The following is a 6182-nucleotide window of genomic DNA, read 5'->3' as shown; positions in this document are numbered from 1 at the left end:
TAACTGATGTATAAAGTCTGCAACTACAGTTGTTTCAGTGGTGTCTGTGATGTATAATGTTTGCAACAAAAGTGGTGCTGATGTTTGTTTTTCATTTATATAAATGTAAGATTGCCTAAATCATATGTGATAATTTAATAAAGATGTTTATTGGGGAAAAAAAGGACAAACAAACTCTTGACCTGTGGCAAGTCAGTTTTGTCAAGGGCAGAGCCTGCCTACTAAAGCTAGCTGACATTTTTTAAAGGATTGCTAAAGTAATGGATGAAGGTAAATCTGCATTCACCACATATCTAGACCTTGAAAAGGTGTTATGACACCATCTCTCACTCAAGCATAACTGATAAACTCACTCAGGGGAATGAAAATCCCTGTGTAACTCACTGGATAGCAAACTAGATCTAAAACAGGACCCAAAAAATCAGGGTGGGTAGATCTACTTACTCCAAAACACCTGTCATTAATGGTATACCCCAGGGTTTGGTCTTTGGCCCACTCCACTTTGGCATCTCCTTCTCAGAGGTCAAAGATAATGTTAAGGGTTTGTGGCTGTCCAAAACTTTAGATGACTGTAAATTTGGAGCCATCATACACTCCACAGAAGATAAAATGATCCCTCAGGAAGGATCCGTCCAAACAGCTGGTGACAATGTCACAGCTTAAAACTAAATGCCAAAAAAATTCTAACTGTATCCTTCAGCAAGTATAATGACCACTGTAAATATCACATTGATAACACATCCCTAAAAACTGACCCAATAGTGAGGGACCTGGAAGCCCATGTTGACAAGGAGCTCTCATTGATCACTATGTATTCACTCTTGCAAGCACTGTGAAGCTTACTAGTAAAGATATGGCATCCGGGCCCAGGCAAGTGATGATTCCACTGTATATGGTACTTATTAGGCTGATCATTGAGTATAAAGCGCCCTTCAGTATGTACTTGTTCAAACACCTGGCATAACTCAAGCAACCATAACACTTTCTCACTAAGGGCCTAAATCACAAAACCTACACTGGTCATCTCAAAGTCCTCTCCCTTTCTTCAGTATCCTCAAATACTGAAGATTCATCTTTGCCTTGCACTCAAACCCTCTACTGACCCCATTCTTTCAAACTTACTGAACATCCACAAGTCCAACAATGACAGAAACACCTGAAAGAATAATAGTTCACTGTCTTTTCACTAGCATGATTAAAAGCTTGAATAAAAAGCTGCAAGAATGATAGGAAATATAAAGGGTTAATTTAGGAATAGTATAAAATGCTGAAAAATAGGAAGTAGTAAGTGTGCTGGCATAGCTTAATTAGATATTGGCATCCATGTAAAGGAGTATGATATTGAGAAATAAAGTCTGTAAAAATAACTGCGCAGATGGCAGCTGGAAGGACATCAACGAAGTAAAGAGATGTAACATCAAGCAAGATAAAGTTGGAACATCAAGTTTCAGATAGTGCTGGAACACCAAGTTTCAGATAACTGAGTTTCCTTGGACCACCGAACTTGAAAGAATCAAGGACAAATCATAAATTAGAAGAACAAAGAAAAGTGTTATACAAAGGAAGATTGTAATACATCAGACTGAGAAAAAATATCAGACTTTTCAGTATAACTATGAGTGTGTATAAACAAGCTTTGGGAATGTCAAAGGAAAAATATACTTTAAAAATGATCAAAACACGGTAGGTTCAGGTTAAGGCACTTTAATCTTGCAGCAAGGAGACAAAACGTGCTATTACAGAATTTGTCTAACCAAAAACAGGAAATACTTTCATTTTTATACATTCTCTAACAAGACATTCTCTACCAAGCTGACGTAACAAATTTCCAGTCTTTTCATCATCACTTGTTGACCATCAGTCTCACGAATTTCTGCTGATTTATCAATTTTTGTGAGAAACTTCCCGAGGAAAACAACATGGCCTTGATTACCACCAGTTAGATACATGTTATGTTACCATTCAAGGTACTATGGCTAATTCAAGCACAAAGCTAATAGTTCATTTCTCTAATAATCCTTTGTCTACATTATCTCTAAGCTTCTGCAGCTGTACATGTTCTCACGCTTCGAACAGAGCTGATTGTTTAAAATCATTACATTTACAGAATATAGTATTGTTCATTCATTCGTTCCTGTCCTAGCAGATAAGCACCTGCTTCTCAAGTACATTTCCAAAAGGCATGAACATGAATATTGCTGTGCTAACAGTTACCAGGTCAGAGGGCATCTTGCAAGTTTCAGAAAGCACACTGCAGTTTTCAAAAAGCATCTTTTTCAGTCTCATATGAAACTCAATTTATATATAACACAGTACATGTAAAATAGAATGAAAAACGTGTTAATTCTCCTATTAATTAGCATTAAGCATACACACATTAATACATATTTTTCTAACAGGGAATTAGCCATAGAGAGCTGACAGCATCTGTGTTGCATGCTTAGAGATCCAAAAGAAAAATGTAACAGTAAAATGTGCATTAACTGCAGCAGTTTGTCTTGGTGTATTTATTGTATTTAAGTCAATACAGTAATAAGACTAGTTGGTCACAATAAATAGTTAAATATACTTTGGTATGCATGCATGTAAATGCAAGTAACAGCAAGAAACCAACAGAAGGCGTATATAATTCTTCAACACCTGCTCAAGAGATCTCAATCTCTTCTGCAACTGAACTGGAACATGCAGGAGAGAGAGACGTGTCTTGTAAAGAATGCCACTTCACTTGAATACTACATCCCTTACTCTGTTCAAGTGTAATATGAATGAGTGGATCAGAAGCCAAAGCCACTAGGTTCTGCCTTGGATTAGCACATCTGTCCTAATGGATGGGTAACATGTAAATGTCTGCCTATCCCTAGCTTATTTGCGCTAATTACAAAGGACTCTAGATTAATCATACTTAAAATACTGTTTACACCAGGGTGGGCTACTATATATTCCTAAAAAATAGTCTTTTCCTCACTATTCACACCAGTGGGAATCTAGCCACAACCAGGAAAGGATTCTAGTCCCTTTGGTCTGAATAGTCCAGATTATTTTAGCTAAAGGGACCTAGCCCTTACAGCTAAGAGAATCTAGCCTGTTTCATGTCTAGTGAGGAAAAGGACTGTGTTTCCAGGAACAGCTTCTATGTGACCTGGTGTGAACTGGCTAGATTCTCTTGGCTGAAACTACTGAGGTAATTAATAAGCACAAGCTCCTCCTGATTGAACAGGCTAGATTCCCTTACAAACTTCTGCAAAACTGTCACTTACATTCTAGACAGTATTTTTGAATACTTCCATTTTAAGTGAATGAGACTAGAATCAAACAACCAAAAAAGTTTCATAATCTCATGAACTGCACCCCCAGACTGCATTAAGGTGACGAAATAGCTTTCCAGGAAAACAAGATTTGGTCTGCATGTCTGCCCCCCTCCCCCGACATTTGCATTACAGAAAATTTTAAAATAAGTAACAGGTATTTACCATGCTCCTGGCTGGTAATATTTTTTAGTGTTTGTCAATAGTGGCTCTTAACAGGCATTTCACTTGTCACAAAGAAAATAAGATAAACGTGAGTTTTTGGCAGTTTTACATTCCCAAATAGCACCCCTACCAAAAATATTAAGTATGACAACGCAACTCAAATGAAAATTACATATACACACTTTTTGTGCATTCAATAACATACATCAAATATTCAGACGACAGTGATACAATCTGAATTAATAAAATAATAAACACCCCCTCCCCAACAAATACAAATTATAAATATATATATATATATATATATAAAATTACATAATTTACATCTGTAGATAGTGATTATAAATATTTTCCACGACCTTTTAAATAAAAAAAGGAAATCAAACACTTTAGCGCATTTAGTCACACATAAAAGAAATAACGCTGCATTGTTTTACATAAAATGCATACCGTTTTTTTTTGCAACATACTATACATCTAACACTTACGAACAACTTAAAGTACGACTCTCACATAGCGATTAAAATGTGTCATGCCTCTCCACTTCTTAGTGCAAGAAATTTGGACTAAGCTTGACAAAAGGGGGAGGGGGAAGCAAAGGCCCCAAAATGGTGACACGTTTTAAATATTGCTCATATAGAAATAACGGGGTTTATTTTAACATACATTTTCTTAAGGATTTGAAGTCTGAAAGCTAAATGTATGACATTATTTAGTGACTTCAATCCTCAGATCATCCCCGTGATTTGGCCACAAAACCTCAAATTTTATGAGAAACAGACCAAAAATACGAGTAAAAAATTTGGACAGTTGAGAGTAAGGTTGCCACCTTTTCAAATGCCCAAAGTGGGACATTTTTGGTACAAACTTCAGATTTTGCCCTGTGAAACATACCCAAGGCCAGTACAAAGGACAGAACTTAATTTTTTTGCCTAAATAAAGGCTTATTCTTGTAGCATTTTAGTTGCGTATTCTGTTTCTTATAACATTTAGGTGTTTCAGATACAGAATAACTGTTTTATGCAACTATTACATAAAATATAGGAAATATTTTTGTCCTAAAATCTCAGGACATTTGCCATTTTTTCAATTTTTTTGCAGGGCACAATTGCCCAAAGAGGGACTGTCCCTCACAAAGTGGGACAGGTGGTAACCCTAGTTGAGAGGTATGACCGTATGAAGCATGTTATTTTATACTAGTAAAAAATGCATTTGATGAATTAGTAAGATTCAGGATTTTTTCCATGGAGAGCGGTTTATGAAGAATGTTATTTTATACTAGTAAAAAATGCATTTGATGAATTAGTAAGATTCAGGATTTTTGCCATGGAGAGCGGTTAAAAAAAATTAATAATGAACGTGTGGCAGGCCTAATGTGGAACTTTGAGGAACATGGATTTTTTAAGAGTCAGAATGAGAAACTTTCATCATAACGTGGTACACAGGTGAGTTATAAACTTTGCAAAATTACAAGCAGACATCAGAGAAAAACTACGTTTACTTTTACACAAAATTACATCAAGCTGCAAATGGTCTACTCCCTTTATTATAGCAATGCCCTACATGTTGCAAAAGAGTTTTACATTTAAATCACCAGTCTTAGAAATCCGGAATTAAATACAAGTATAGACCAGTTTAAAAAGTACAGACGTATACCGTGTCACTACAACAAAATACACGTGCAGACGTCGTGATACAAATGGTTGATCGCTTCCCTTTCCCGCTAAACAATCTCTAGCTCGGTCCTCAACTCCTCCCTTCCCCGCCCTACGACGTCGATATGACGTCAGCGGGGTACCTTCAGCCCTGGGAATCTTACCCTAACCGAAAAAAGGTGGGTCTGTTTATTATTTTAATGAAACCTTTGTGGTAATTATATCAGTTTTGACTACTGTTTATTGTCGCAGATTATCTGATTTTGGAATGTAGTAAAAAATCTAGGCATCTGAAAGCTTGAAGCAGCCATCGTAGAAGGGCTGTCGTGTGTCACTGATCTCCCAGTGCAGGGGGTCCGTGCGGGTAACGGGGGTCCTCAAGGAGGGCACTCCATCGGGAGCTTTTTGCAACCAATCAGTCGCCGCAGGGGGCCCCCGGGATCACGAGCACCTGGTATTTTAATGTTGGAGTTATAGTGGCTCCTTCCGATCCCTTTGTGCATTTCATCATTTGAAGTTTCCGGGCCTTGTCTGTGTTGTGATGGTGGTAGCAGCTTTGTACTAACGATCTTTGGGACACCGACAGTGACGCACCGGCGTCGGTGTATGGCTGGATTTGAGATTCAGGCATATTTCACGTGGGCTTTGAGAATAGGCAGGAATTGTTCCACGAGGAAAGCTGGGTTTATGCTCACTGTAGCTTTCTGTTGGAGTAGCTGCGTTGTACTTGAAGGATAAGGAAATGTCATTGACTTTGCTTGATTAAATACCGTTTGCAGGACATTTTCACATTAGAGCAGCTTCTTTTTTACTTATTGTATTGTACCACGGCATGTATTGTATGATTAGCTGTTAACAAACAGATTCTTTACCTGTGAGTATTTTAATCTTTGAGCTTACGTGCTGGGTAAGGCTTTTTTTTTCCTTGGAGGCATAGGGGGAAAAGGCTGCAAATTAAAGTCAATGCAGGGCAGAGAGCGTCATATGTAGATAGAAGATTGTATTTTTTCAGTTGTGCTATTTGTCAATCAGCATTTTGAAATTCTGCAGAGCAAAC

At 37.5% G+C, this 6182-nt stretch overlaps 1 protein-coding gene across 2 annotated transcripts in view; it reads left to right on the top strand.

The window, feature by feature from the left end:
• The first annotated feature begins 5213 nt into the window (after window positions 1–5213).
• ZBTB41 (zinc finger and BTB domain containing 41) overlaps window positions 5214–6182 on the top strand; it is a 660593-nt gene continuing 659624 nt past the window's right edge. For both annotated transcript variants that reach the window (XM_044080254.1, XM_044080256.1), the window contains exon 1: window positions 5214–5304. The gene's annotated coding sequence lies outside the window, so the exon portion shown is untranslated. The remainder of the gene's footprint in view (window positions 5305–6182) is intronic.

The sequence above is a fragment of the Protopterus annectens genome, chromosome 8.part0 (genome assembly GCF_019279795.1).
Source record: "Protopterus annectens isolate FY-2018-M chromosome 8.part0, PAN1.0, whole genome shotgun sequence".
Taxonomy (NCBI): domain Eukaryota; kingdom Metazoa; phylum Chordata; order Ceratodontiformes; family Protopteridae; genus Protopterus; species Protopterus annectens.
Note: the sequence above shows the minus strand (reverse complement) of the source record. Positions and strands in the feature narration are given on the sequence as shown.